Raw genomic sequence first — 9,948 nt, forward strand, 5'->3', positions numbered from 1 at the left:
TTTTCTGTTTATTTTATTATCTTTATTTATACCAATAATCTCTTAATCCAGTTAAATCTGCCTGACTGGGATTTACAAGATGACCATAGCTTGCTTCATACCAACAATCTCTGTGGGATCGACCCTTACTCACGTAAGGTATTACTTGGACGACCCAGTACACTTGCTGGTTAGTTGTGCAGAGTTGTGACAAAGTGAGATTCATGTTTGAGAGCACCAAATCTTTGGAGCCATTGTTGATGATCACAATTTCGTCCACCACTGGTGATGAAGTGATGACTGCTGCAACTTGGTTTTCATCCACCTTCTTGGTAAGATCTGCTAGCTGCTTGGTGATCATCTTATTTTGAGCTAGTAATGCATCCATGTGGTTCAGCTCCATTACTCCTCGAGTGTTTCTCCTTTCAGAAGCATAGAAGTAGTCATTCTCAGCGACAGTCTCAATGACATCTATGGCTTCTTCAATGGTTTTCTTCTTGTTCAGAGAGCCCCCTGATGAATAGTCTACAGCCTTCTTTGACTCATAAGAAAGACCTTCATAGAAAATGTGCAATTGAACCCATTCATTGAACATGTCTGGTGGGCACCTTCTTGTTAAGTCCTTAAACCTCTCCCATGCCTCATAGAGAGTTTCACCATCTTGTTGCCTGAAAGTTTGTACCTCAGCTCTCAACCTGTTAATTCTTTGAGGAGAGTAGAATCTTGCCAAAAATTTATTCACCACATCTTTCCAATTTGTTAAGCTCTCCTTTGGAAAGGATTCCAGCCACTTAGATGCTTTGTCCCTGAGTGAGAAAGGGAACAAAAGCAGTTCATTTCCACTTAGGTCCATGATGGAGAAAGGGAAATGATGTGGATTTATTTTATTTATTTTATTATATAAGAAAAATAATTTTCGAAATAATAAAATGAAATAAAATAAAAATTAAAATAAAATTAAAAAATATTTTGAAAATATTTAAAAAAATTTCGAAAAAAAAATGAGGAGAGAAAAAGTGGTTAGAATATTTTTGAAAAAGCTATAATTTTAAAAATTAAAGTTGAAATTCGAAATAATTGCTTGAAAATAGTTAGAAAATATTTTTTTTTGAATTTTGAATTTTTTTTATGAAAGAGAAAAACACACAAAAGACACAAGGCTTAAAATTTTTAGATCTAATGCTCCTTGTTTTCGAAAATTTTTGGAGGGAAAACACCAAGGAACACCAAACGTAAAAAATTTTAAGATCAAAACATAAAGAAGACTCAAGAACACTTTGAAGATTCACAAGAACAACAAGAACAAAAGAAGGAATACCAAACTTAAAATTTTTAGAAAACCACAATAAAATTTTCAAAAATTAAAGAAAATTAACAAGAGAACACCAAACTTAAAGTTTGGCACAAGATTTAATCAAAGAAAAATTATTTTTGAAAAAAGTTTTAAAAGGAAGATACCCAATTGCCAAGAACATAAGCCAACGCTCTAGCCAACTGAGGTATAAATGTAACGTGTTTTAATATTGTATATAAAAAAATATTTTTGAAAACTAATATTTTGAAAAAGCACAAGGAAAACACGAAAACACACAGAACAAGACAAACCAAAGATCAAACAAGAACAATTGACAAGAACAATTTGAAGATCAAGGAAAAACAAGAACATGCAATTCGAAAAATTGAGAGTCAAAGAAAAGCATGCAATTGACACCAAACTTAGAACATGACACTAAACTCCACAGAAAAACTAAAAAATAAAGAAAAATAATATTTTTGAAAAAGTTTTTAAAAAGGATAATAAAAGATGCAATTCTAGTGACTCTAAACCAAAAGGACTAATTTTTCCTAATCTAAGCAACAAGATTCACCGTCAATTGTTCAAACTCAAACAATCCCCGGCAACAGCGCCAAAAACTTGGTGCACGAAAATTACTTTAAACTATGTAATTTCGCACAACTGACTAGCAAGTGCACTGGGTCGTCCAAGTAATACCTTACGTGAGTAAGGGTCGAATCCCACGAAGATTGTTGGCTTGAAACAAGCTATGTTTATCTTATTAATCTTAGTCAGGATACCAATTATAGTTATCAATTGACTTGCAAATAAACAAGAGAGCATGGATTAAATAATACTTATTATGCAGTAATGGAGAATATGTTGGAGTTTTGGAGATGCTTTATCTTCTGAATTTCTGTAACATAATGCTTTCTCACTTTCAAACATGCAAGGCTCCTTCCATGGCAAGCTGTATGTAGGGCGTCACTGTTGTCAATGGTTACTTCCCATCATCTCAGTGAAAATGGTCCAAATGCTCTGTCACAGCACGGCTAATCATCTGTCGGTTCTCGATCATGTCGGAATAGGATCCATTGATCCTTTTGCGTCTGTCACTGCGCCCAACACTTGTGAGTTTGAAGCTCGTCACAGTCATCCAATCCCTGAATCCTACTCGGAATACCACAGACAAGCTTTAGACTTTCCGGATTCTCAAGGATGCTGCCAATGGATTCTAGCTTATACCACGAAGATTCTAATTAAGGAATCTAAGAGATACTCATTCAATCTAATGTAGAACGGAGGTGTTTGTCAGGCACACGTTCATGGGTTGAGAATAGTGATGAGTGTCACGGATCATCACATCCATCAAAGTTAAATACGAATCAGCATATTAGATAGAAACAAGCGTATTTGAATGGAAAACAGAAATCATTGCATCAATTCATCAAGACGCTGCAGAGCTCCTCACCCCCAACAATGGATTTTAGAGACTCACGCCGTCAAAGAGTAAAAAGTTCAGATCTAAAAATGTCATGAGATACCAAATAAATCTCTAAAAGTTGTTTAAATACTAAGCTAGTAACCTAGGTTTACAGAAATTGAGTAAACTAAGATGGATAGTGCAGAAATCCACTTCTGGGACCCACTTGGTGTGTGCTGGGGCTGAGACTTAAGCTTCTCATGTGCCTGGGCTATTTCTGGAGTTAAACATCAGGTTGTAACCTGTTTCTGGCGTTTAACTCCAACTTGCAACCTGTTTCTGGCGTTCAACGCCAGAATGCAACATGGAACTGGCGTTAAACGCTAGTTTACATCGTCTATCCTCAAGAAAAGTATGGACTATTATATATTGCTGGAAAGCCCTGGATGTCTACTTTTCAACGCAATTGACAGCACGCCAGTTGGACTTTGGTAGCTCCAAAAAATCCATTTCGAGTGCAGGCAGGTCAGAATCCAACAGCATCAGCAGTCCTTTTTTAGCCTGAATCAGATTTTTGCTTAGCTCCCTCAATTTCAACCACAAATTACCTAAAATCACAGAAAAATACACAAACTCATAGTAAAGTCCAGAAATATGAATTTTTCCTAAAAAATAATAAAAATATACTAAAAAGTAGCTAGAACCTACTAAAAACTACCTAAAAACAATGCCAAAAAGCGTATAAATTATCCGTTCATCAGAAGTGCAACGAATATCTTAGAATAAGAACAAGCTAAATTGAATAGAAAATAGTAGTAATTGCATTAATTCTTGAGGTACAGCAGAGCTCCACACCCTTAATCTATGGTGTGTAGAAACTCCACCGTTGAAAATACATAAGTGATGATCCAGGCATGGCCGAATGGCCAGCCCCCATGAAGGTCTAACATCATATACACTGATTAAAGATCAATCAAAGACATCTAATACAATAGTAAAATGTTCTATTTATACTAGACTAGTTACTAGGGTTTACAGAAATAAGTAATTGATGCAGAAATCTACTTAGGGGGCCCACTTGGTGTGAGCTTGGACTGAGCTTGAACTTTACACGTGCAGAGGCTTCTCTTGCAGTTAAACGCCAAGTTGTAACGTGTTTTTGGCGTTTAACTCTGGTTCGTGACGTGTTTCTGGCGTTTGACTCTAGAATGCAGCATGGAACTGGCGTTGAACGACAGTTTGTGTCGTCTAAACTCGAACAAAGTATGAACTATTATATATTACTGGAAAGCTTTGGATGACTACTTTACAACGCCGTTAAGAGTGCGACATTTGGAGTTTTGTAGCTCCAGAAAATCCATTTTGAGTGCAGGGAGGTCAGAATCCAACAGCATCAGCAGTCCTTTGTCAGCCTTCTTATCAGAGTTTTGCTCAGGTCCCTTAATTTCAGCTAGAAAATACCTGAAATTACAGAAAAACACACAAACTCATAGTAAAGTCCAGAAATGTAAATTTAGCATAAAAACTAATGAAAACATCCCTAAAAGTAGCTAGATCCTACTAAAAACTACCTAAAAATAATGCCAAAAAGCGTATAAATTATCCGCTCATCACAACACCAAACTTAAATTGTTGCTTGTCCCCAAGCAACTTGAAAATCAATTAGGATAAAAAGAAGAGAATATACTATAAATCCCAAAGTATCAATGAATATTAGTTCTAATTAGATGAGCGGGACTTGTAGCTTTTTACTTCTAAATAGTTTTGGCATCTCACTTTTTCCCTTAAAGTTCAGAATGATTGGCATCTATAGAAACTTAGAATTTCAGATAGTGTTATTGACTCTCCTAGTTAAGTATGTTGAATCTTGAACACAGCTACTTTTATGAGTCTTGGCCGTGGCCCTAAGCACTTTGTTTTCCAGTATTACCACCGGATACATAAATGCCACAGACACATGACTAGGTGAACCTTTTCAGATTGTGACTCAGCTTTGCTAAAGTCCCCAGTTAGAGGTGTCTAGAGTTCTTAAGCACACTCTTTTTGCTTTGGATCATGACTTTAACCACTCGGTCTCAAGCTTTTCACATGGACCTGCATGCCACAAGCACATGGTTAGGGACAGCTTGATTTAGCCGCTTAGGCCTGGATTTTATTTCCTTGGGCCCTCCTATCCATTGATGCTCAAAGCCTTGGATCCTTTTTACCCTTGCCTTTTGGTTTTAAGGGCTATTGGCTTTTTCTGCTTGCTTTTTCTTTTTCTTTCTATTTTTTTTGCCATTTTTTGCAAGCTTTTTATTCACTGCTTTTTCTTGCTTCAAGAATCAATTTTCATGATTTTTCAGATTATCAGTAACATTTCTCTTTGTTCATCATTCTTTCAAGAGCCAACAATTTAACATTCATAAACAACAGATAAAAAATATGCACTGTTCAAGCATTTATTTAGAAAACAAAAAGTATTGTCACCACATCAATATAATTAAACCAATTTCAAGGACAATTTCGAAATTCATGTACTTCTTGTTCTTTTGAATTAGAAACATTTTTCATTTAAGAGAGGTGAAGGATTTATGGAATTATTCATAGCCTTAAGACATAGTTACTACATACTAATGATCATGAGGTAGAGACACAAAACATAAACAAACATATAGCATAAAAACCAAAAAACAGAGAAATAAGAACAAGGAATGAGTCCACCTTAGTGATGGTGGCGTCTTCTTCTTGAAGGACCAATGATGTCTTTGAGCTCTTCTATGTCTCTTCCTTGCCTTTGTTGCTCCTCCCTCATAGCTCTTTGATCTTCTCTAATTTCATGGAGAATGATGGAGTTCTCTTGATGCTCCACCCTTAATTGGTTTATGTTGTAACTCAAATCTTCTAGAGAAGTGTTGAGTTGTTCCCAATAGTTATTTGGAGGAAAATGCATCCCTTGAGGCATCTCAGGGATTTCTTGATGATGAGCCTCCTCATGTGTCTCTTGAGATCCATGAATAAATAAATTGATAACCGAAGTATTCAAACCTCGGGTCATCTTCTCAAGGAATTGCAGGGAGGTATGTTCTTATTATTAGTTATGAGTCTTGTAAATTGGGGGTTTTGAAAGTAAGGAAGAAGTATGTTAATTGACAGGTAAAATAAATAAATAACTGTAAAATAAACTCTTGGCAAGATATGAGAAATTGGAAGTCCTATCCTAGTTATCCTTATCAATGGTGATGAGAATTGAGTTTTAATCCCACTTAGTTAACCTTTACTAAAGCAAAGGAAAGTCAAGTGGACTAATTAGTCTGATCCTCAGGTCCTAGTCAATTCCTAAGAAAGGACTAGAGTTATTGGAATTCAATTCAATTAGCAAAAATAGCAATTATCAATCACGATGAGTTTGATAAATCAAGAGTCACCAATTAATCAACCAGAGCCAAGAATATAGAAAACTAAATTAAAATCATAAATATCTGGAACACCTCAAATTGCATGGAGATGTCAATTCTAACATGGAAAAGTTCATAAGCCAATTAGACAACATAAAAGCTTCAGAGTAAACAAAAACAAAAGCTTCAGAGTAAACAAAAATAGAAGAGAAACATAAATTATTGAACCTGGTATGAAGAAACAATCCTAATCCTAATAGAAATCCTAATCCTAAATTCTAAGAGAGAGGAGAAAACCTCTCTCTCTAAAAACTACATCTAAAACCTAAAATTGTGAGTAATGATTGAATTATTTTCTCCCCTTGAGTCTCTGCATGTTCCCTGACTTTAATCTGTGTTTCTGGGCCAAAAACTGGGTTGAAATGCGGCCCAAAATCTCTGCCAGCAACTTTTGTAATTCTGCAGATCGCGCACGTCACGCGGCTGCGTCGTCCACGCGATCGCGTTACTCAGCGTTTTTCGTACCATGCGTGCGCATCATCCTCACATTCGCGTCATTCGTGCAGCTTCCAGTCCGCGCGATCGCGTCAGGCACGCGAACGGGTCATTCTAATTTCTTCCATTTTACGCGGTCGCGTGAGCCATGCGACCGCGTGACTTCTCGCTGGTCATCTCCTCAATTCCTTGTGTTCCTTCCATTTTTGCACACTTCCTCTTCATTCTCTAAGCCATTCCTGCCCTATGAAGCCTGAAACACTTAACACACAGATCAAGGCATCGAATGGTAATTAGAGAGGATTAAGATTAGCTAAATTAAGACCAAAGAAGCATGTTTTCAAACATAGAACTAAACTAGGAAGGAATTGTAAAGTCATGCAAATCCTATGAATAAGTGGGTGAAAAGCTTGATAAAACCATTCAATTAAATATAATATAAACCATAAAATAGTGGTTTATCAACCTCCCCACACTTAATCATTAGCATGTCCTCATGCTAAGCTCAAGGAGACAAAATAAATGAGTAGGAAAAAGCAGGACTCATGCAATGCAACCTATGAATGTGAATGCAACTACATGCTAAAATGATTCTACCTACTTAGTGAAAAAGTAAATAAATCCTTCAAGAATAAATATGAACTGGGTTTCACTAATTCAAATTACAAAATACAATACAAATAACTTGCAAGAAGAAGATAGCTCATGAAAGCAGGGAACATAGAATTAAGCACTAAACCCTTACTGGTAGTGTATATCATTCTAACTCTCAAGTGTCTAGGGTCAATTCTCAATTCCCTACTAATCTTGCTTTCTATAGCTTGCTCTTCATCTAACAACCAACAAAAATTTAATGTACCAATACACAAATCAAGAGGTCTTTTAAGGGTTGTAATGGGGTTAGGGTCAAGGTAGGATTGTATTTGGCCAAGTAGACTAAAATCTGAATCCTTAGTTAACATAAACTTTCCACCTAACTTAGGACAATCCATGTAATAGAAAATTAATAACTACCCATTAACTGTGTTTCCCACATATTCATGCATCCTAAATTTGAGTTCACTACATATGCATTGCTATCACCATTTACTTTGGGGCATTTTGTCCCCTTTTATTATTTGCCTTTTTTTTCTTTTCTTTTTTTTCACTTTTTTTATTTTATTTTTCTTTTATTCTTCTCAATGCATATGATTAAAGTATTGAATGCAATAATATGTACTCAACTATTATTTTGCACATTTTCACTAAAATATACAACACCCAATTACTCAAACCAAATATTTTCAAATCCAACTTCCCCACACTTAATTCATGAGCACTTTCACTAGTCTAAGCTAACTAAGGATTCAAATTAAGGACATTATTGTTTTCCACTTAGAGTTAGTGATGAGCTAAAGTAAAGAACAAAGGGGTAAAATAGGCTCAAATTGGTTTGCAAAGGATAATAGAAGGGTAAGGCCATTTGGATATGTAAGCTCAGTGAAATAAGGCCTCAATCATATAAGTGCATGCATACATCAAACAGTAGAAATATAGAATTAAGCAAGACAAAGATCACAATTTTAGAGAGAAAAACACACAAATATAAAATATATTGGTTGATAAAATGCAACCAATCAAATAGGCTCAAAATCTCACTGGTTTTGTGTGTTCGAGCTCTAAACTATGTTTCAAAATAATATTTCTTCATACAAGTTTTTTTTTCAAAAAGTTTTAAATTCAAATTAGTGAAATACTATAAAAAGTTTCTTGAAAAGAAAATGTTACTTCAACCAAGTGGTAAAATATGCACGAAATCAAACAAATATGCAAATGCAACAATGAAAAACAAAAATTGGTGTTGAGAAGGGACTAATTAACCCGTGGAGATCGGTATCAACCTCCCCACACTTAAAGATTGTACCGTTCTCGGTGCATGCAAAGATGTGTAGGTGGTGGGGGGTTGTGGTTCCTCAGCCGGTGCTCGTTGTAGAGTCTTTCTCTTTACTCTTCCTGGTGGCCATCCTAAAAAGGGAGAAGAGAAAGGGACATGAAGTTAAAGGGATAGAACAAGGGAGAGGGCAGTACGAGTAATAATCATGCCAAAATAAAGAAGAATGTCGTTAACACATGGTCGCAACTCCATGAAATTAGGACAACAATGGAACAGGGCATGATAAATTAAGGCAATTAAATGCAAAATGTTTATTGGCATGCTGGCAAAGGCATGAGTAGCGTAAATCAAGTATTAAAAGCCTTAATGTATTCTTAGTCGTGAGAAACTAACAATAACGTTTGTATTGACAATTATATTTAATTAATAAAATATTGAAAAGGGTTTTGTGAAAAACAGGAATTAGAGTAGAAGGATAGAATAATTAAGAATGCACAATGCCATACGGGCTTTTTCACAAACACAAAGCATGCATATTAAATAAGGTATGTGGTGCACGAAATTGTAATCCATTCTTTTCACAACTCAATTAGTCCCCGGTAATGGCTCCAAAAACATGGTGCTCAATACCATGGTCTAAACATAATTTCACAACTTTGCACAACTAACCAGCAAGTGCACTGGGTCATCCAAGTAATAAACCTTACGCGAGTAAGGGTCGATTCCACGGAGATTGTTGGTATGAAGCAAGCTATGGCCACCTTGTAACTCTTAGTCAGGCAGATTCAAATGGTTATGGGTGGTTTATGAATAAAGCATAAAACAAGGATAGAGATACTTATGTAATTCATTGGTGAGAATTTCAGATAAGCGTATGGAGATGCTTTGTCCCTTCCGTCTCTCTGCTTTCCTACTGTCTTCATCCAATCCTTCTTACTCCTTTCCATGGCAAGCTATATGTTGGGCATCACCGTTGTCAGTGGCTACAATCCCGTCCTCTCAGTGAAAATGTTCAACGCACCCTGTCACGGCACGGCTAATCATCTGTCGGTTCTCAATCAGGTTGGAATAGAATCCATTGATTCTTTTGCGTCTGTCACTAACGCCCAGCCTTCAGGAGTTTGAAGCTCGTCACAGTCATTCAATCATTGAATCCTACTCAGAATACCACAGACAAGGTTTAGACCTTCCGGATTCTCTTGAATGCCGCCATCAATTCTAGCTTATACCACGAAGATTCTGATTAAGGAATCCAAGAGATATCCACTCAATCTAAGGTAGAACGGAGGTGGTTGTCAGGCACACGTTCATAGGTGAGAATGATGATGAGTGTCACGGATCATCACATTCATCAAGTTGAGGAACAAGTGATATCTTAGAACAAGAACAAGCTGAATTGAATAGAAGAACAATAGTATTTATATTAATACTCGAGGCACAGCAGAGCTCCACACCTTAATCTATGGTGTGTAGAAACTCCACCGTTGAAAATACATAAGAACAAGGTCTAGGCATGGCCGTGAGG

The 9,948-nt window shown here is 36.3% G+C and overlaps 1 non-coding gene across 1 annotated transcript; it reads left to right on the plus strand.

The window, feature by feature from the left end:
- Positions 1 to 572: 572 nt before the first annotated feature.
- On the plus strand, positions 573 to 676 carry LOC130959967 (small nucleolar RNA R71). The gene has a single exon (XR_009078940.1). It is a non-coding gene; the product is annotated as a small nucleolar RNA R71 (small nucleolar RNA).
- Positions 677 to 9,948: the final 9,272 nt, after the last annotated feature.

This window comes from Arachis stenosperma, unplaced genomic scaffold (assembly GCF_014773155.1).
Source record: "Arachis stenosperma cultivar V10309 unplaced genomic scaffold, arast.V10309.gnm1.PFL2 arast.V10309.gnm1.Scaffold_100028, whole genome shotgun sequence".
Lineage (NCBI taxonomy): Eukaryota > Viridiplantae > Streptophyta > Magnoliopsida > Fabales > Fabaceae > Arachis > Arachis stenosperma.